Source organism: Haliaeetus albicilla, chromosome 23 (assembly GCF_947461875.1).
Source record: "Haliaeetus albicilla chromosome 23, bHalAlb1.1, whole genome shotgun sequence".
Lineage (NCBI taxonomy): Eukaryota > Metazoa > Chordata > Aves > Accipitriformes > Accipitridae > Haliaeetus > Haliaeetus albicilla.
In genome coordinates this window covers 4,480,761-4,503,794 of record NC_091505.1, presented here as the reverse complement: position 1 = coordinate 4,503,794, position 23,034 = coordinate 4,480,761, and the positions used below count along the sequence as shown (strand labels likewise).

The following is a 23,034-nucleotide window of genomic DNA, read 5'->3' as shown; positions in this document are numbered from 1 at the left end:
TCAGATTATACACTGAAACTATTGGGTTTGTTAACAAAAACTATTCACAAACTATTAAAGCAAAGCTGGTATTTTCTCCCTGGCTATTCCTACCTTTCTTATACCCCAGAAGACATTAAATGATTTTATGTTCCCTTTCATAGCTGTAGACAGAAAAACCAGGAAAGTACTACATTTGATCCAATAAATAGTTTGCATCAAATAACTTTAGCTACATTTTAAGTGTTTTGAACTGGTCCCCAGCCAAAGTCACCTCCCCACCCAATTTTCAAAGAAAATGAGCAACTTAAAACCACATACTGCTCCCATATCTAAAAATGAGCTCAAAACCATGTACCCCATGTTCAAGGGTAGTCAGATTAACAAACATGTTAGCAAATTAACAAGTGTTCAAATTAACAAGCACTTAAAAGGACTGACACTACTTATCCTCCCCAGCAACACTATGCAGCCTCCTTTTGAGGAGGAGCCAGTAGTCCTGTGTTAGAGATACTAATGTCAAAGAAAAACATTTTAAAGGATGCAGCATAGTCACCCTAAACACACATAACTGGAAGCTTTGCAAGTCAAAGTTGAAACAATTTCAGTACCAAAGATGTCACGTATAGTTTATGATCATTCTACTTACAAACTGGAATTGAGACAAAATATTTCCAGTGAAAGCATTTTCCTTCAAATAGTCTTTTTTTGCAATGAATGCTTTGAAAGGATTCAGCAGAACACTTTCCCAAAATTCCATGAAGTAAAATAAATCCAAACCCAAATGTTTTAAGAACACAACATCCAAAATGTTTTAGAAAGCTGCATAAGGTCCCCAGAACTTTTTCCCCATAAAAGACTAGTGAAGACAATGCTAAAGAGATCAGATAAGAATAGCTCCAGCTCCTAGATGCTTTCTTTCCTTAGAAGTCACTAGCAAGAATGCAGCAAACATTAGTTTTGAGGTGCTGGTATAACGTTTCCCCTTCTGTCACTAACAGGATGATTCAGGCATAAAATTAGTTTTGAAAGTTGATAGAGAAAAAGCATCCTCTAGGCACTAAAAGTCTGGAAGTTTAGCGTTACAGCACTATTTCCATTCTTCTAAGAGAGCAAGCAATTCCACCCTCACAAGTAGTTGCTGCATATTAACCACAAACCAAGAGCCAGCGAATATTGTTTTGCACAGATTTCAGACAGCAGCTTAACACACAGCTCCTACCCTTTAGAGTCTACACATAGTACCTTAAAAGAAAGCCTGTTCTCATTGCCAACAAAGATACTGAATTTTTCCTTCTGATTACTTGACAGTTTTACACAAACTGCCAGTGATCATTAGCACCAGGGATGCTGGGTTTTCATAAATTGGTTTTTTTGTTCTGCTGAAATATTACCTGAAGCAGTTAGTCAAGACATCAGTGAAAACCAGGAGTTGTAGTTACTAAAAGGTCACACAAAATTTTATTAGAGCTATAACTGGGATTCTCCTGCTACAGATGAATCATAACTTATCTTTTAATGAATTTCAGCTAACTCTGAGACACCTTGTTCTTTCAAAATACTAGATGAATGAGTAGAAGCAGGCAGAAATGTATGCAATTTGTTCTGGAAAATAACTTTGTTAATTAAATTCACACACTTTATACATACAAGACACTAGACATAGTCATAAAGGCATCCATTTGGACCTTTAAAATGCTTTTTGTTAGTTGCCAAATGCATGATGCTTGCTGAGACATAAGCACCTAGGGGCACAACATAAACAGCTGAACAAAAAATTTATGCCAATAACTGAGAATTTGCCAAGCCTGTGAGAAATTAACACACAGGAGTTTTCTGCTTAAGTGAAACTTAGTTCAAAGGAACGAGAAATATTTAAAGAAACCTAAGAAAAAACTGGAACTACGCAGGATTTTTTTATAGCAGTAATATGTTACAGAACTTATATGCCAAGGTGTCAGCTGACAGGAGATACTGCAATTCAGCCAAACATTCAGAAATATTCCTTTAAAAAATCATTGATCCTTCTTCATGTTAAACTACATATTCTAAAGGTCCACTGTGTAACAGTAGCTTGCAAGAGACTTGAAACACCAGGAACTATACAGTAACAAGATACATTAGAGTGTACTTGAACATTTTTAAAGTTTATAACTTTGAAAATTTAATAAACATTCAATTATTTTGGTACTGGTTTTAAGAAGCTCATGATAATGTTGCAAGATGAGCTAAAAAACAAGCCTCAGCAGAATTTGAATTTGCCCTCTAATTCAGACTTCACTAACTCTACAGCTGGAATGAATTAATCTTTTGGATCACAAGAATTACTCTTAAATCAATGCACTCTAGATTGCACTATTTGTATAGAACTTAGCCATGTAATTTAACCAATGAGACAACAGTTCAAAGGCAGACTAAATACAGTGCTGGAATTAGAGCCAAATGGAATTTTTATTTTTGCAACAGAACAGACATACTAAAGACAGTGCTTTTAAGACTGACAAAGATGACTCAACATCAGGGAGTTCTCACTGGTTTGAAAGCAATGTCTGCTATGGAGACTGGATGTTCTTAAGACAGACATCTGTCAGTCAGCATAGATATAAAATACAGAGATTATCATGCCTTCAGATGAACTAGATGATCTCTCAATGTCCTTCCACCCTTTAAATCATAAATGACTGCATAGATGGTTGAGTAATAGTAAAGTTCGGAGCTGTTGCTGAAATAAAAACAGCCTCACCCAACATTCCCATTCCCAGATAGATAGCCTCCTTTCTTGTTCTGGAACAAACATGTATGTGATTGGGGAACTGATATGGTTAAAAATATCTCTCTCTCCTTTTTGCCAGCTTAACTTAGACCAAGCTTGTTTCTCTGCTCCCTTTCACTGTGCAGGAGCATGTGCAGGGATGTCAGCTCAAAAACAGAGGAAGAGGCAAAAGGGGCAGTAAAAAAGCACAGGGATGATGACTGCTTACATCTGTACCCCCCAAGAAGAAATGCATGCAGTACAGCTTAGACAAAAAGGAACAGCAGTAAGATTTTTAAAGAAAGATAATTACTTATATTACACCAGCCTATATTGCTGGAAAAAGCAGAGGAGCTTCCAGGCACATTGCTGCTTTAGCAGATTAGGCAAAGCACAAGACAGAACAAAACTGCTCATAATGTAAATACAACCATGCTGACCTTGAACAAGAAAAACACTTAGCATTTAGGCAACAGAGAACTGTGTTAGTGATAGGCCAGATGACCAGTTGCTGGTCCCTTTGGAAGCTGGATGAACCGCAGTTAGTAATACAATGATGCAGTAATACATAGAGCCAGGGCATCTAATTGAGGCCCCAATTTTTAGTACACAGCAGACATGCCTTGGTTACTCTCAGACATCAAGACAACAGACAAAGCACCATTTTCTGAGCAAGCATACTGGTTACTACATGCTGTCACTAGCCATACAATTAGGCAACCAATAAACACAAAGACACCGGCTCTAGTATAGGAAATTACTGGATGACACAGCAGCATCTTTACAGGCTTCCCCTGTTCTTATATTGTTCCAGAGGTATCTGCCGTCGGCCATCCCTAGGAGACAACATACAGGGCTAAGTGGATCCTCATTTGGGACATCAGTTCTTTCACTGTCTCTTATCAAACACAAGTTCACTCAGATACAGAGATGCTGTCTACAATACAGCAATTTTGCTTAAAAAAAATGCGCTTTTTATATTTGAAGACTGACAAATTTAGGGTTATGCTTTCATTACAAGGGAACAAATCTAAAAAGTTTAAAAAAATATGAAAACAAACCAACCACAAAACACTGCCTCGTATGAACCTCACTGCAGTTCTATAATCGATAACTAGCAATGCCCCTGAAAAAGGCACTCCCATGTTGCCTACTTGTTTTCTGTTCCATGCTTCATCATGTCTTTTGCCATCTCAAGCATTCATGTGGTTGTAAGTCGGGTCAGAGCTAATCTCTTAGAAGCAATCCAACCTCCAGTTGATATTACTGGGTCCTGTTGAACTAGGGATCCTCCTTGTAGCAGACAGACTTAAAGACTAGGAAGAAGCAGGCGGGGGTATCAGACAACTTTACCAGACACACAGCTAGCTGTATTTGTGGCATCTGACAATCAGCTGGCACACTGCCCATCAGATGCAAAGGGAGCAACCTCACAAGGCATCTACATTGGCTACTTGGTGATTCAGCAAAGAAAACAGTAGTCCGCAGGATCCACAATAGTAACGGCAGTGTATGGAAACACAGGGTGGATGCTCTGGAGAGTAAGCTCAGGTCACTGAGCAGAAGACTTACATTCAGGATTTTCATGGTGTTATTTTCTGAAATGCTGCCAGACCACGTGCGAGGCCTGAGAGGGAGGCTGAGACAGGAAGTCAATGATACAGAGGGAAAGGATTTAGGCATGATGGGAACAGGAAGAACTTGTTAGGCACACACATTAGTCATGCCACAGTCAGCGAGACTGGTATGCTAATGAGTTTTGGAACTTACAAACACTTCTACACTTCTGCTAGAAATTTCAGAAGTAACACATGGGAAACCCAAATGCTTGGCTTCACCTGACACCCTCGGAGTAAAAAGCATCTCCAGGACTTGGTGGAAGGAGGAAAAATCAATCCAGTGTAACGCTGAGAGGCTACCAGCTTGCTTACTCAGCAGTTCCAACAGGAATGACAAACAACAGGCAGGTGGGGAATGGCACTGTATGTGAGGACATATAAACATTTAATGGCATAAAATATTACAGGAGAAGAGAGACCCAATGAAGTCACGGTAGAAGTCGCATAATCAAGTAATAAAGATGTATCATCAACTGCACTACCAGTTCAGGGAGATTATAAAGTTGCAAGTTTAGGAAAGATAGTAACAGTGGGCAACTGAAATCTCCTGATATAAAGTAGACCCTGTGCCTCATCAGAATGACATGTAGAGAATTCCCCCCCGCCCCCAAGTAATGACTGCTTCCTTGGAAATTAGTGCTGGGACCTACATGAAAAGATGCCATTTTTGGTTTGGCTTTGAGTGGTACACAAGACCTAGTTAAAGGATACTGATAGGAAAGCTGCTCTGTAACTGCGCCTGTAATGCAATTATATTTCAACATTGTAGTTGAATACAGCAGGCCATAAAAGTATTTGGCACATGGATAATGAAATTCAAGTAAGGGAACAGTGTAAAAAAAATTGAAGTAATTAGTAATCCTCCCAACCCATTCCCCCTCAAAAAAAACCCCCAAAACAACCAATCGCAACACACACAACCCTAAAAGAAGAAATCCAAACAGCAAAAAAAGTGCAACAGCTTGGAGTCTGTTAAAAGCAAAACCACCATGCCCCACAAAAAAAACCCAAAAGCAGACAAAATTCTGTATTAAAAGACCAGGTAAAACATTCACCACAGTTAGAAGAGAAAACAAAAGCAGTCAAAAGAATACCTCAACCTCAGCAACAAAAGCCTACACCCTGCATGACTGCATAGGGAAGTTAAGGAGGGCATAGGAGAGAGGTCAGCTTTTAAAAACAGAAAGCTTGCCTAATGAGAACAGAAGAGATTATAAAACACATGGTAGGTCAAAAGTAAACAGTAAATAAAGAACTAAAAAAGTTTGGGTAGCACCTTGCAAGTTACTTAAATACATGAAAAGCAGGAAACCAACTAGAAAAAACAGTGGGATCTCTTGCCAGCCAAAGTGAAAAAGGGATACCTGGATGACAGAAGGAAAAAGGGATACAGAGAAGCTCACTGAACACTCTGTATCCAGTCTTTACTGGTGAAGCAATTGGAGAGACATTCACACCTATCTTTATAGTATAGTCAGAGGGACTAGGTCAATTTTAAGTACAGAGGAGGCATTAGGCTGAACAGACAAGTTAGATGTAGTTCACTTAGACCAGACATTTACAGGACAGTTCCAAACCTGAAACTGAAGAACTGCTGGGCAACAGGTTGCCAGTGTAACTCCAGTGCACACAAAAGACCCTAAAGGGACTGGCACTACAGAAAAGCAAATGTGATTCCCATCCCTGCAAAGTAATAGCAGATCAGATCACTGTGCACACAGACAACCACAGTCTATTGGAAAGAGTATGCACAGCTTCTGTAAAAGGAAATCCTACCAAGACCACAACTCTTCCCCCCAGCTGGTGCCAGCTTACATATACTTCTGAATTTGGGGTCTGAGCTGTTGGATTCACTGAACATCTGGGCTGAACACCAGATAGTCTTCTGGTAGGGATCAATCGGGTTTATTTTGGAAAAAACTTGTAAGTGTAATCTTCAGCCACCCAAAAGGGGCTCAAGACTTTCTGTGACAGCCTGTACATTCCTCTGCTACATACTGCAGGCTCCTGGCAAACTTCACCATCTTAAAACCATGATGCACAGGTTTGCTGTACACTGCAATGTTTGTAACTACGTGCTTAAAAGCACCATGGTGCACCGAGATGAACTCAGTAGGGGGGAAAAAAAAGCCAAACACATTACCTTGTTTAGCCTTATATTCCAGCCTGTAAGCTTTATTCTGACGACTGGGGAACTGGATGTAGGGCAAACCATTGGTAATACTGCTAACAGCAGATACATGAAAGGAAGTTTGTCTTATGTGATTGCTTTTTCATCCACAGCTTCTGGATGTACTTGCAGGCACCAGTCTACCTGCTGATGGTGCCAAAAAGTCACTGAGGTGAAAAGAAAATCAAGTTGAAACTCAAGTATTTCTCTCCGCTAATATCTTCAGCACTGCTGGAGACAATAGCAGGCTAATAGTCTCAACCAGGAGAACAGTTACATCCTCAGAGCAGAAAAAAAATCCAGGTTAAAGCAACTTAAGCTGCAGTTCTTGGCAGCCTAAAATTAATAATGGCTGGTTGCAAGGGCCCCATCTCTTCCCAGACTGTATGGGAAGACCCAATCCCTTAAGCCAGCTCTGGCATTTAGCATGCTAAAAGACTCAGCAAAAAAAGTCTTACAACTCAGCAAAAAAATAACCTAACAAAAAACAGTAAAGTATCTGCTGCTGACTTATCAAGCAGAAACAGCACAGCAAGCATACACTGATGAATGCAAGTAGTACAAGTGAGGGTGTGGGGCACATATGTGAGGATGTTTTGTTTGCCATGGAGGTGCAGTCTCATCCAAAAGTTGCATTTAACTCACATTAGTTTCCCAAACCAGCAGACTATAGTCACACCATCAATTATGCCTGCAATAGGTTTGGTATGTGAGTGAAGTCAGATTGGGAAATTGCAGTCCAGTTCTATAATGTCATTCAAGTGGCTCACAGGATACAAATACACCGCATAAGATGGTCAGCTATTCAACACTAACACTACTAAAGGAAAACAAAATTCTGGAAGATCTAGAACTAACCTCAAGCAAAGAGACTACAGTGTTTCCACAACAAAGCTTAAACATTTCTTTCTAAAATTAAATATTCTCTCAAACACCACGAGATACAAACAGTCTCTCATAACTATGTACAGAACACCTTCAGTAAGATCCCTTCAAATGTCAAAACTGAATTTCAAAAACCATCTCATCAGCCTGGAAACACTGGAAAATAACCAGGGTGTATTTTAATTTTGATGCATTAAAACCTCTGTGTTCATGTTTTGTTTTGTTTTTCTTCACTAGATACCATTTTATGAAAGCAAAAAGCTAACTACATTTTCAAATTAACTTGGAAAATTATGCAACATATCTGAAACTATCTAACATGAAATTACAACTACATTGTGCACCAGCAATATATATAGCCTTTCAAAAGTAGTACCAAGTTCTCTGACAATACTGTATGCTACAACTCTGTCACAAAAATATATAGCATAAAATTGGTAGTTTTGTTAAAGATAGTTATCTGGTATACTACCAAAAAGCCCCCAACAACTCACTATCCATGAGCAGATCCCACACAACCATAATTCAGTCATTACTCTGGGAATTAACTTAAATAAACCAGCTGTGGACCAAATCACTGACCTGAAGGGCAGTATTATTTTGCTATTAAATCTGTACATTAGTTAGTCAATGAAGTTTCTAAAGGCCAAACCACTGAAGATATATCTTTATTCCAGAAGACTAAAGATTCAACCATCCTACTGCCTATTTATTTTTAAAATCAACACACTTATAATGGTAGATGGCTTTTAAAGGACTATGAAAAAGGCTATAAATTCCTTGAAAATAACAGAGATGTCCAAGTTGTTCCTTTTTGGATTTCTCAGTGCAATGCTTCAAGGTGCCAGGCCTCCTATTTTCACGTCTTTCAAGGCAGAAGAATTCAACTATCATCTCACTCACTGACCAGACTCCAGACTGCAATTTTTATTCACCAGACCTGAGAACTGGAGGTTGGTACCTATTTTTCTTTTGGTAACCTGTGACAGGTGGGTCTACACTGATCAGCAAGTTCTACTAAAAACCAAAGCATGGATTTACATACTTTGCCTAGGTACAGCCACTGGTACAGCACCCACCCCATCAACAGCACTCAGCTCTGCGCCAGATCATACACATGAACAGGAGGTGGCACGTTCCACCTCAGCAGTTTACCTCATGGTGTGAGGCCAAACTCTTCCTTTGACCATCGATCCCAGTTTTATCTCCTTAGGAGTTGCCACTCTCAACTGCATCCAAGCCCAACACACAGGCAGCAGTCACCATCCTTCAGTTGATGGGGGAAACCTCAACTGAGATGAGTGGAAACAGAAGAACAACCATTTTAAAACACTGACAAACAATAAACATATTGTCAGCTGGGGAAGCAATAATCACCTGCTCTCTCACTTTGCTGGTTTGGGTTTGTTTTTTTAAAAAAAAAACAAACAAACAAACAACAAACCCACCAAAACCTAGCTTTGCTTAAAAAGCTGTTCACATACCACAATTTCAAAACCCATCAATTTGAAGTTTTCTGACATCTCAAAGTAAATGTGGAAGCCCTGACTTCCTCAGATACATCAGGGTGAGCCTGTCATTTCAGCTCCCCGTTATTCCCTTTCATAAAACCTGTGCTCCTAAACTGCTCCATTTCTTTGCTGTCACGAATTGCTATGCAAATCAAAAGCCATTTTTTTAGTTGGCTGAAGTCAAGTAGTAAAGTCTTCAGTATCACTAGTTCAAAAAAATTACTGCTTAACAAATGCTTTGTTTGCCATTTGAGTTGTCATTTCCTTAGGTTTTATTTTGGCAACCCCTCTTATTAGCAGCAAAGATACTGTGTTCAGAAAAGCAATACCCCATTCCCTGCTCAACATGAACCATTACTGAGTTATGGTTCAGTTCCAATTCAGTGAAAAATTATTTATACACATAACATTCTCCAAATTCATTACCTCCACAGAGCTCTGTTATTGACCAATGTTTGCCTCTGTTCGTCTCCACCTTGAGAAAGACGTCTTACTCAAGCCAAAAGGATGGTGGAAAGAACAGTAAAAGTTTCTCTGCTAAAGCAAAACAGTTTATCAGAAAACAACCCCCACTTACTAAGTTAGTAATCCTGCTAGACCTAAACAGGTCACAGAGAGCCAACCTGGGTATCTCTGAACTCATACTGAAACAAATAATCTGCTCAAAACCAAGTTATTCCACTTTCTATCAGAAGCTGCCTACAGACAGTTCATCTAACAGTCCTTAGAGATATTAAACTTCATCTAGCATCACTATTCTCCAGTAATAATCTTCTCTTTAAAAGAAAAAAAAAAGCATCAGTGTCAGTTTAAAAGACCTATCCCCAGATTCAGACACAGAAGCCGTTAGTGACAGCACTGAATTTTATGTCAGAAGTACCTGTGGATCATTACTAACTACTATGGCTGTACAAAAGGACATGAACAATTTACCAACATCTGCAAGTGTCAATTAAAAAAAAAAAAAAGAATTTTTAAGCTAGAAATAAACTGACAATAATATGATATGGACAAGATATGCTTTGTCACGATAGCCTGATAACTTTCAATGGCAAAACAAATGTTTTCATTCTTGAAAACTTCATCACCAGAAGATTTCCTCAATCTAGAACATACTACCAAAGCAGAAGCCTCTAAGGGACTAGGATTATTGCCATCCATCAGTCCCCTTCCACAGGAGGACCATGAGAAGGGAAAAACACCCACACTGATACCTAAAGCCCAAATCCACCCCAGTGAACTCAGAGAGAATGAGGGACCTTTTAAACTATCAAATCTATTAAGCTCACTACCAAAGGCAATGCATCATATATTTCTCATCATAAAGTGATCAAGATCTATCTAAACTATTTGGATTACTTGCCCCCGCTAATCCTGTTAAAGGTTACTATAAAGCCATACTGCTCCAGTAAGTAGAAACCTTGCACTCTAAATCTTACTCAAAGTCATTTTGTATTCTTTTGCTCTTCTGGCACTACTGGCATCTAGTTTAAACACTTGTGTGCCTTTGTCTTTCTCTTCCTATATACACATATATATGGACACACAAACATATATATACATACACCAGTATGGACACACACATATACATACACACCACCCCCAATCAAGTTTTGTACCTCTCAGCTATTGTTCCGATCCTCTAAAGCAGCCTAGCTCTTCTCCTCTTCCTTTGCAAACTGATCTCACACTTCTTCCAGGCACTCTGACTGCCCTGCTCTGCAAAGAGAAAACTTCTTTCTCCTGAGAGTAGCAGAACCATGAAGTTTTACAAGTAAGATCTCAGCCACTCTCTTGTAAAATTGTATTTAATACATTCCTATTTTTACTGATAATTTCTCTTTAAAATAGCCACTTGCCCTTTACATATCTATAGCATAAGGAAGGCTAAGAGACAACTGGCATTCAACTGGTAATACCTGGAAACCACTAAGGAGAGAAACAAACTCCTAACTTACAGAATCAGTTTTTAATTACTCCTGAAGTACATGAAGCTGCTCTCTTAAAATATTGATTTTCATCCTGTTTCTAACAGTATAGCCCCTAAATATTTCAAGCATTTCTGTATAGCATTCTGATCTTCCTCCCAACTTTGCCTCATTAAAATTTCATTATAATCTACCTGTTGTTGGGTGGGTGGGGTGTTGGGGAGAATTACTGATAAAAGACATCACTTCTGGCTCAAGACATCCCAAACTGCAAGTTGCTGAAGACTAGAAAAATATTTGGGGAAGTGTCATTACACAGTCACTGCTTGTACCTTCCTTGCCACCCTACCTTCTCTTTCTGTTCATCTCCATTTTTCAACATTCAGTAAATCAAGGAATCTTGTTTCACTACAGAACCATAGTTTGCTGGCTCTAACAGGGCAGTAAATGGGTAACCATACCCTTCTCCCAGTTCTAAAATGTCCATGGTGTTCACGTGACTAGGACAAACAGGATGCCTAGAGCAGAAACAATTATACAATATGATTTTTGGAAGGTCTTGTCTTTGACTTGTGCTAGCAGACTTAAAACTGTCTAAACTATTCTCAGAGAAAGGATGTGCTGAACAGTAGCCTAAAAATACCAGGGAGGATACTGTGACTAGGAGCACCCAAACGGAGAAGAAAACCAAATGGAAAAAAACCCACAAAAAACCTCATTGAAAATTCTCTGACTTAATTGAGAAGCAACAATAGCCTTTGAAGGATTCAAGCTAACATTAATACAACCATGATTCATTTCAGATATAATGGATAACAGTTAAAAAAAAAAAAGTGTATGCCTCTAAGTTGCCAATTTAGGCAAAAATATTCTGAGCCGAGTCTGGACAGCTTCCTGGCAGTGTAATCCAGTCAAAGGAAAGAATCGCAACAATAGCCAATTTCTATAGTCCCTCTTGCTACTACTTTAACAAAGAAAAGTAGGTTGAGGTACCTTATATTTTTCAGTAAGAACACAAGGTAGAGAGATTGAGGGTCTCATCCAGGTTTGTCCACCATAATGACATGGTCAGGAACAAAACACAAGTCTTCCAAACCTCACTGCAGTGATTTATCCTTCAATTCACACTTGCCTCCTCTAATAACTTGCATACAGAGAAGTTGGACAGAACCTGCAAAACTCTAGAAACACTCAATGGTCCAATGGCAAATCAATGTTTTTATGTAAGATTATCTCTTTCTTTTTAGACTTATCCAACCACTTAAAAGCAAATAGAGGCCCTATCTGTGGAACCACCTGAAGATTACTGACCTCTCTGCAATGGCCTCTTCCAAGAAATTTCTGGTATCTCCAAAAACCTAAACTTCAGTGTCAAAATGTCAGAGACCACACCAGACTCCTCCAGAGCAATTTCCATTAAACATTCTACATAAAGTGACAACCAAGAAGGCATATTATGCTCATATTGCCTAACTTTTAGATGTATGTCTGTGATGATCCATACATTTAGATGACTGCTGCTCAGAGGAAAAGCAAATATCTCACATCTCCAGTTTGTAGCATATGGACTTTCAAGATGAAACCATATCTAAGCATGTCTCAATGGCTTAGCACTTTTCCTAGAAAAAAAAAAAGGACATTTTTTAAACCAAGACAAAATTTCAGTGGAAACTTCAGAAATAATCAGACCTATAGCCTCCATAATTCAATTTATGAATTCTGACAGTCTCAAACAGGCTGCAAAAATTTACTGAAACCATACCAGGAACCATTCAGGAACAGCCCACTTATTTAGCAGGGACAAGAGTTTCTTATTTCCAAACACTTAGCATAAAACACATTGTAGCAGCAGAGTGCTCATCATCTTCTTCTATCTTCATCTATCCTGTCTAGTGTGACTACTTTCAGCTTATGACAAATAAGACTCATCTGCTGCTGAGCATCTCTGACACATTTACAGAAGAAGAAAACACACTCAAGTTAGCAGAAAGGCATAGGGTAGTAGGCAGTCTTTGAGTAGCTTATTCCAAGCCACTTACATTACATATGTAAAAAAAACTTAACACCTTGAAATCCTCCAAAATGAAAAAAAAAAAAGGGCGGGGGGGAAGAAAAAGAAAAAAAAACAAGGAAAAAGAAAAAAAGCGGCTGGCACCCAATAACCTGAAGCACAGATTTCATATTCTCCCAAAAAGAGGCACTACTGGGAGCTACTTTTTGCAGTGGCTTAGATTTCTATGTTAAAATATAGTCCAAGCACAGCAAACCGCCAATAATTTATCCTTGAGGTGAAAAGAAACCACAATGGTAAGTGTACATGGGAATACTTGTCTCACTTCAATCTTTTTTCTGTGAAATAAGAGAAAGGTAATTTGTATTCTATTTATCCTTCTTTATAACCCTTTATTTTCAATGCTTGGTTTTATCCAGTGTTCCTTCCAAATAAACAGCACCAATCTTTATTTTCTTTCAACTTTTATGCCCAGTATTTTACAAGAACCCAGATATTATGGTGGCAAGTATCCCACATGAGATTTTTGCCACCTGCCTCTTATCTGTTTACTTTTCAGTTCCAGTTGAACTGAAAGAGAGCCAGAATTATCCTCCCATTTCTTAAGGAAGAGTGAGTCTAATCACTAGAATTTCATTCTCTCAGCATGTCGATAGGGATTAGCTTTAATATTACATTTCCATTTGGTTCTTCAGAGTTTGGATAACTGTACAACACTGTGCCAAAAGAACTTGCCTTCTATTGCTTGGCTTGCAGTTTTTCATCTGGGCCAGTGGCTTGCTGAAGTTTAGTTCCCCTCATGCTTACGTGATACATCACCTGAATTACTCAACTACCTTCAGGCACTGCAGCGGTCTTTGAAGAGGGCTTCTCTCCTCACTCTCTTCTCACTACGACTACACCTTTTCTGTGGGTTTTTCAACCACCTCCTCAACCTCCAATACTCTCTGCAGAAAGAATACTTAGAGGAGGCTGGTGCAACACTTTTCTAACTGGCATTCATTGTCTGCTTAATGTGGCAGTCAAAGTACTGAGGACCAGAAAAGTTTTGTTTCTCCGTATAAAGCTTGCAAGGGACCTCCACCTAGCACATCATCTTCCCAAAAAGTCAGTCTTTTAACATGTTTATTCATACTGAAAAGAACTGCCTTGCAACTTGTCACTCACGGGCAGCTGAACTTATCCTTGTGTTTACTTACTGGGTAAGGAAAATGGCATGGCACCTAATCCTTATATTCTTACAGTCACCTGGAAAACGGGCTGGAAGCAACCAGATTTACTTAGTTGGCCCACATTGTTGCCCATCAGTGGAGGATCACACGCTTTTTTCCACCTTTCATAATACACCTAAAACTCATGAACTCTAGAGCTTCATCCACACAATTCTTATCTCTGTGGAAAATGCCACATGGAAAACAAGGAAAGTGATTTAACTCTGGAAAGGATGAAGCAGATATAATTCTGTTGCTGATTAGAAGAGGATTATGACAAGGATCCTTCCCTCCTTTCTCTTCTGTTTCAAACATGGACTCCCAACTCCCACCCAGCAGAGCAGGCAGTATCGCAGATGCTGGAATCTACCCTGTGCCAGCGAAGCATAAGTTACAGGAGTATGTCTATGGCTCATATATTACAAACACCACAGCCCTAGGCAGGACCTTGCCAAAAATGCCACAGAGTTCAAGCTAATGAGAAGAAGGGCATAAAATGAGATTTTCTACAGCATTAAGGATTGTGAGAACTCAGTCCCAGAAAGGCACGAGTGCTCTGGGAAGATATACGCATCTCTATATGGCCGCTGTCCCAGTGACCTTGCCACAACTCAGTGAGCTGTTCTGCATTCCGTAAGATGTCATTCTCATGAAATTAGCACTTTAATAACCTTGGCTGCAAGTACTCAGTGTGGCAAAGCAATATTCACATACTTACAACAAGCACTGCCTTCCAGGAAGCTATCAAAGCCCAGTCAGATCACAAAAGTTTAAGGCATATCTTATAAGGCATAGAAACACATGTGCAGTCTGTTAGGGGGACAGCAGGAGCAAAGAGATGAGACAAACGCAACAAATATCTCGCCAAATAAATGTTTATGGTCAGTGGAGCAGGGGGGTCCCCCACTTGACAAATGAAGCCCTTTACACTGATCCCTTTTGACAAGACCCCAGTTATGAAAATGAAGGGGTTTTTAAAAGGTCATACAAGTAACCCAGGAACGATACCTATTGTTTATAGTGCTGGACTGAAAAACACCACAGCTTTTGGTAAGTCAGCATATACCACAGCGCTACCAAACATTAAGGAAATCTAGATAATGTGTCAATCCAAGTTCAAATTATTAACTATATGCTATCTGAATGCAGCACTAGGACCAACTTAACAGCTACGTTCCATTTTATAGCTATTGCACTCCGTAACATGCTTTGTTATTAAGGACACGTTTTTGAGAATTTGTGAATTAACTGGAGTAGAGCTACCCCATCTTGTTATTTAAATGCAAACTTTGCAATGCTAAACTGAGTAGCAATATAATACCCCACTCTGTAGGAGCATAAACATCATAAAAAAGGTCAAGCATTTTCATAATGCTTTGCTAATGAGGGTCAGGGCCAACTGGACTTGTTTTGGCCTCCAGCCTAGCAACAGTTTCTGTACTGGCCAAACTCTGACAAGTCTGCTATTATTTTTAAGTAATTTGCAACTTTCCTGCCTTCCATAGAGACTCTTACCACAGAAACCACTAGTATATGGCTCAAACAACTTCTGTGTTAGCATACTAGCGCTTCTACTTCTGAAGACAATAATTTGATGCTATGGAAAACCTGCAGTTAACTGTAAACAAGTACTTAATGTAAAAACAGACAGCTTGGCATACTGAGTTTGCTCCATTAATTACGGCATGAGCCTTGATAGAACCAAAAACTATAGACTAGATAAATATACTTCATTCATCGACTGGTCACAGCCTAGATCTGTAAACTAAGCAACCCGAGCTAGCCCAGTCTTTCAAACTTTTATTTCCTGATTACCTCTTAGCTGTCAACAACAGCAACTACTCCCTATCTGTCTGGAGATGAGCAGTTAAAAGGATGTTTAGGGCTTGATAACAGAACTGTCCACACACTTGTTTCTTAACAGATACGACAACATAAGTGCCAACGTTAGATTTCTCTTGGTTTAGTATTCAAGGCTAGATAACATTACAATTATAAAGTTGTCATAAGAAACAACGTGTTTAACTCACAACTGAAGAAGAGGCAGAGCTTTGCACTCTTTTAGTAACTCCAAATAAAATATTTGCATTCTTAAATCATTAACTTCTCAACAATTTCTAGCAAAGAATATTAGAGTTAGATGTACACGTAAACTAAGTCAAATCCAGACCCAAAAGGTATTTTTCTCACAGGCAGACAGGTTAAATAGGAATATATGATGTCAAAAACAATGTCAAAATTTGAATTTGCAAAATCCACAGAAATCTTTATCAGGAAGTTATCTTCAGTACAAGATAGAGTAAAAGAAAACATGACAAAAGACATGAATGTAACTAAAACAAAGGAGGCAATGAGTGACCAGACTGATGGCACAGGGAGAGGTGGCTGCTGACTCCTCACCCTAACAAGGGGTATGAGAACAATTAACTTCTGCAAAACTAGTATTGCAGTGAATCAGAGCATTTATTATAACTTTGTGGTGACTGCTTTTAGCTGAAGAAACAAAACCAGGGTCCATCCCTAGGACTGTCTGTGATGCGATCTCCTGTACTAATAGAAACTATCTCATTTGGACGTAACAGCTCACTGAAATGAGTTTATGAATGAAAAAGCCCCCAAATTATAGTTAACCTAATCTGGAGTTTATCACAGCAATATTTCCTCCATTCACCAATCATATCAGAAGACGAACCTACTGGCAAAGGTAAGTTCTTTCTGAAGCCAGGCAGCTTTATCCCTTTTCCTCCTCTGCTGTACCAAGATGCATTCACCAGTCCTGCTTTCAAATATGCTGGGAATTCCGTGCTGAGCACTGCCACTGCCAGCCAAAATACACATTTTCTACTGCACTGTATTTTAAAAACATCTACCGCAGAATGCCACTCTGAAAGAGCCACCACTTCGTATTCCAACATTTAATATTCAACAGCAAAGACCGTGTTAAGTCAGAAGAAAATACTGAAGCTTATACAAAACCACAACATACACATGAAAAACAGAATGAAGTCAGACACACAGACTTCCCTGTCTGCATGCTTTGTTGTTGTGTTTTTTGTTTTATGACTGGTGTTGATCTTTAGCCATGACCAAGCAATCATTATAGCTGTTGTGTAATGTTACAGAGTGTGACAATAAATACAAATTATTGCACAGTCTGCCACACAAGTAAGTCTCCACTGCCATACAACTAAGTCCTGCAGGGAAACAACAAAATTTCAAAATTCTGACATCAAGAATAGTAATGTCAACAGGTACAGCTGAACTCTGAGTAACAACTGCGCAGGAAGAACATTGTTTTTTTAAAGACAATATGAAATTCATACTTTGGTAAGCTTCCAGGAAAATTTTCACAAAAATGCTTGTACAGAAACATATACCAAAGCAAGCAAGGAGTCAAGCACAAGGCTCCAACTTTAAACATTACAATAAGTTGTAGGGACTAAAACAGGAAGTCAGGCTGCAGCCAAGAAACAAGAAATTGAGAAAAGCATGTAATCCTATGAACTTGCAAGCCTAACATTTTTATTTACATGTATGTGCAAGCATATGTACACACCTACAGACAAGCCTAATCTTTCTTCAATGCCTTAAAATAAAGCATCAGACAGTAATTTAACATTTTGGGAAAAAAAAAGAAAGTCAGCTTTGGGACTGTACAGGAAAATTTTAAACTATTTCAATCTAAATTGAATTTCAATCTACTAGCAAATCACCACCACTAGTGCCAACATAGTATCAAGACACAGGAACTAAGGCAAAAAATTGGATGGCCAGTAACAAACCCTAGAACCATTTCTTTACTACAGGACCAAGTTACGCTCACTCTGAGCAGAATCACAACTTTGAGAGTGTGTAAACTAATGGGCACAAGATTAGCTAGCTCCAAGTTTTTAAACCAAATTTAAATATCTCCAAACTTCTCTAACGAAGAATTAAGGTAGTGTAGTACTGCCACTCCATACCCTTCTAGAATACATAAACTGATAGATCTTAGATCTGAAAACCCAATGAAATACAAAGGTCAGGCACACCAACACCACAGCATATCTGTATCTCTGTCCTGTAGCCAAATGAAACAGTTGCTGCAAAATACTACAAGTCATCAATGAAGAAAGGAACTGATGGATTTCCAAGCTAAGTGTTTAGGCCAAAACTGGGTATCACCTAGAAAATATTTTAATCCAGAGGCCTTCCATCACAGAAGATGGTCAAGCCATACAGATTTTTTTCTGTGGCAAAGAACATGGTTGCCAGCAACACTTCTGCCCGACGGCTGGAGCCTCCACGCGTGCACAGGGCTGGCAGCCTGCGCAGGCACAGCAGCTCTGATGCTTCCCTAAAGCACCAGATCTACCACAGGTACGCAGATCAGCTATACACACCATTTAATGCCTCTGGCACAGTCCCTTCCTGCCAGATGAGGAGGATATGAGCAAGCCACCATGTAGGCATTTGATGCCAGGCGCTCGTGGTAAATACCTTTCCCAAGAGCTCCTCAGCCACACGGGAAGCTGGGCACAGGCCGCATTAGCCATTCCAGCTGCAAAATCACGTTCTTGGTTACCACGTATCAGATGACAGGAGCAGAACAAATGATTCCCTTTACAAATTTTGTCAAGTATGCGTAGTCACCACTAAAATAACGCTGTTTACTAGCAGGCAGCCTTCAGGAAGGGACTATAAGACTTCCCCACAAAGATGTCAACATAAAAATTAAGTAGGCAAGTTGAAGAGCTTGAGACAGACACTGTGCAGCATCAAAAACTCAGAAGGGTGATTTCTGCGTGCCACGGGAAATCTTCAGAGTGAGCAGAGATGTGACAATCTTTAAGAAAAGAAGTCCTCCTCATTCCCCACAGCACAGCTTCAACTATGCTCCTCTTCACACACTTACCCTTCCCATCCTGTCACAACCTTCTTGCGCATGCTTGCACTTATGCTCACTTTCCTACTAGAAGAAAAATAGTAGTGAGTAGCATGAACCTTGAGCCCTTTCACACTGGTGGGTGGCCCTTTTCCACTTCCACAATGGAAGGCAGGACATGGTATTCTTTCCACCGGTCACAGAGGCATGGGTTGTGCTGTGCAAGACCAAACCAGAAAGGAAGTAAAGGGATGCAAGTTATTTGTCAGAAAGGTAAGAAACACAGGAAAAAAAGGCTACTCGGTTTTCCTTCTCCCTAAATGAGTGGGGTAAAACAGTTTTACAACTTCTCCTGCATCCCCTTAAAATTTATTTCTATTGCCACTTCTAAAAAACCTGCTTTTAATCAATTGCAGTGTTCCCTAACTTTACTCAAACTGTGTTGCAAGAACAGTGTCTGAACGACACTGTGTAAGTGACAATTTTTGTCTGGGGCAGCAATTTTCAAACTTTGTATCAGCTTCCACACCTCCAGGATAATTTTTACATTCCTTCCGCACCTATAGTTTGAGAGCCACACTGGTAGAGGCAAGGGGAAAGTGCATGCCTTGCAGAAGAAGGGAAGGGGTGGCTTAGAGAGCAACTCAAAGTGAAATTATAGGTAGAAGAAAGCTCTTCAATTAAGACAGTGATAGAATAAAGTGTTGGCAGATCAATGGAAGCCTACAAGAGACAAGGAAGCCTGTGGCTGGAAGGATTTGCTGAGCTGATTCTCACCAAGACCTTGCTGGACAGATTCCGTTTCTTCCAGCTATCTTCTTTTGACTCCATGAGTCACTCTCTCCAACCCAACAGCTCCCTAGCAATAGCCTCGACCAACACCCCACAGCCTGTGCTTTAGGAACTACAGTCAGAGATATGAAAATGCCAACTATTTCATCCATGTATGGGCTGTGCTAGAGTCCCAAAACCTGCACCCTTTCAAAGCAGGCATTTCGTCTTATTCCTACTAACTGCTCCGAATTTCCTTCCCTTGGAGCCCTGGCGTGGTCCTCATCTTGGCATCAAAGTTACAAAAATCTGGAGGTGTCACAAGCAGGTTTTGTTCAAAAGACAACACACCAGAACCTCTTGTCCAAGTGATTCAGCCACCTGCTTTTCTTTGATCGTGCCCAGTTTCATTGTTCAAAGACCTGCAAGGAATATGAGTCATGCTTGTGTGAGGATACCTGCTTACAGGTCTTTCATCCTCCTTGTAATTAATGTAATTTAAAAAAAAAAATACTTCTAGAATTCTCACAAAAACACTTATTTTAGACTACTACTCTTAGAACAGATATTTTGGTCTACAGGCAGAACCTCCAAAGGGATTCCAGGCAGAAAGCTGCAACACAGATTCACTAAAAAATGCCAGTTTCCATTCAGGTTTTTTTGCTATACAGGATGAAGCTCAGCTTCAAAGACAACATCGTATTTTTGTGAGCTACCCAGTTATCGATAAGACTGCCTGCAAATCTTTTGAATCCTAGAAGTCATGCTGCCTCTGAATGCTTAGCAGGAGCAATTTATTCACCGACTTAGAATTTTGTATGTAATACTGAACAACTTTTTCAAAGTTGCTTCCCCAACTGCACAAACATAATCAGCTCACAAGGCTGCTGAAAGCAGCAGTTCTGCCATCTGTCTGCTTATTCCCACCTCACACTTGTGCAGGCACAAGTGTTTGTGAAGCCATGCAACGAACTAGAGGGAACCAATCTCTGTGAAAACTAACCAGGGAAAAAAATAAAATCATGATTAGATCATTTCTCAATCTGTACAACCGCGCATGCTGGCACAAGCATGGGAATAAGCAGAAATGATATCACTAATTTGAATGGCAGTGCCATTTTCAGAAGTCCATTGACACAGCAACTTTTCACCAGGTCTAGCAACTAAATCTGAAGAACACTTAACCATGCATGTGAGTTTTAGAAAAAGACAAATAATTTTACTTAATTTGCTATTGTGTTCTTGTTAAAGTAAGAAGTGGGAGAAGAAAGGTGAAGTGATCTACTGGTTACTAAGAGGAATCAAAGTGCTTCCTGGAAAACACTTCAGCGGCAACATCTTCACCCCTGCCTCAGTTTCCTCCACTAATAAAACAGAGACAGTAACACTAAGCTGTTCAACAAAACATTCTGCAATACAATTAAAAAACGTAACAACAACAAGGTAATACCATTACAGAGAGACACGGACAGAATTCAACTCTCTTACAGCAATGCAAGAGTGAAACAGCACAAAGCTTATGCTGTAACCTGTAGTGATCTGGGATGGAGAACAGATACAGGACAATGCAAAGCAAAACGGCTACTTAGAGCAGCAGTTCCTAAACAGTTGGTATCTACAAAAGGACAGACATGGATTTACAAAAGACCTGGGTAAAGAAACTCACAGTGGAGTCTCCCTGCCCTCCTTTCATTATTGGTACTCTGATGTAATCACATAGGAGTTATGAAGAGCATACAGGGAAGACTTGCTGGGGTGGCAGGTTAAGTAGGAATCCACAGAGCTGGGTTGTCATGACAGCAGCTGAAAGTATGCAAGAGATGTATAGATCCTGGGTGTTAGAACAGCAAGGACTCCAAATAAGATCATTAATACATGACATTATTTCAAACACCGAGAAGCATACACTACATCTCATTAATGAAACACGGACTGCACGATAACCATCTGCATTGGTGAGGGTGCACGAGGGTCTAGGACATACACAGAAAAACTGTATTTGTTAAGTACCAATAAAGTATGGGTGGGTTCTCACAGATTCATTCGATAGTCATGCTATACCTAAGAGGAAACAAGTGACATGCACTCTGGTGGACCAACACACTCGAGTCTCAGCTGAATCTTGGAAACTCACCGCATGAGCTCCATCCCATTTAAAAGCAAAGTAAAACAGCGGAAACTTAATTTCAGCAACGCCTTACGTTAACTTTGCATTCAAACAAACTCGGAGCGTGCAGCGACTCGGTAACTCTTCCCAGCTGAGAGGAAGTAACTTCCTGTCAGAGAGAAGTTGCTCCCTGAAGTGGCTGAACTCTATCTGCAACAGCATGCCCAGCTCCCTGGCGCAGGCAGGCTGCAGGTGCTGACATGCTGGGCAACGCCGTCCTGGCGGGTCAGTTCTGAAGACAGGAGGGCACAGGGTTCAAGACAAATATACCGAACGAGAGTGGCCAGGGATGGGAACGAAGCAGGCCCTTGGTGGATGCTCTTGCAAGGAGGCTTGGGAGGCAGAGGAGGATGGGAGTAACAGGTGTTTATGCGATCTGTTCGAAACTCTGGGAATTTGGCGTGGTGGATTACGCAGGGACTCGGGATGTCTAACGCTGGGTGATCTTCAGGGGGTCGGTGGTTACAAAGCAAGGACTCTGCGCAGTCTGAGACCAAAGTAGCGCTACGAACGTACCGGTACACCAGCGCTCACAAATCTGGGACTCGCACGACAGGTCTCTCACACTGGGTACTACTCACCATCCAACACCGGCGAAGCGGAGGCCCGTCCTCACGCACAACACGCGGGCTGGGAGAGGCTGCCTAGCGAAGGGGTCCCCGTAAGGGCTACCGGTGGGACGAGCACGGAGCGGTCTACCCGGGCGCTACCGGACACAAACCGGGAGCGGGGAGAAGGGGCTGCGCGAAGCGCCCGCGGTCGGACGCGGCCACCAAGCCAGGGCCCCGCGGAGCCCGGCACGACGCCCTCGCACAAAGGCGGCTCGCCCGGAGCAGGGCGCTGCCGGGGCGGTCACGGCACGGCCGGAGGTGTCAGGGAACGGGGAGGGGAGATGCCGCTAGCGAGTCCAAGAAAGGGGAGGGGGGGCCCGGCAAGGGGTTAACAGCGCAGCTTAACGCGGGGAGCCGGCGGGCAGCGCGGAGCGGGACGCTTCCTGAGGAGAACCGGGCGCGGGAGGGCAGCGCGGCGCCCAGGGCAACGCCGGGGAGCCCGGCCGGCGCCCGCACGGCCGCGGGGCGGGGGCGCCCGAGGGCCAGGCCCCGGGGCCAGGCGAGGACAGGGGCCGGGAGGCGGCGGCGGCGGCGGCAGCGGGGGGGAAGGTGCCG

At 41.0% G+C, this 23,034-nt stretch overlaps 1 protein-coding gene across 5 annotated transcripts in view; it reads right to left on the bottom strand.

Moving 5' to 3' along the window:
- The window catches only part of AMMECR1 (AMMECR nuclear protein 1), a 107,929-nt gene that overhangs the window by 57,443 nt on the left and 27,452 nt on the right, over positions 1-23,034 (bottom strand). The gene's annotated exons all lie outside the window — the stretch shown is intronic.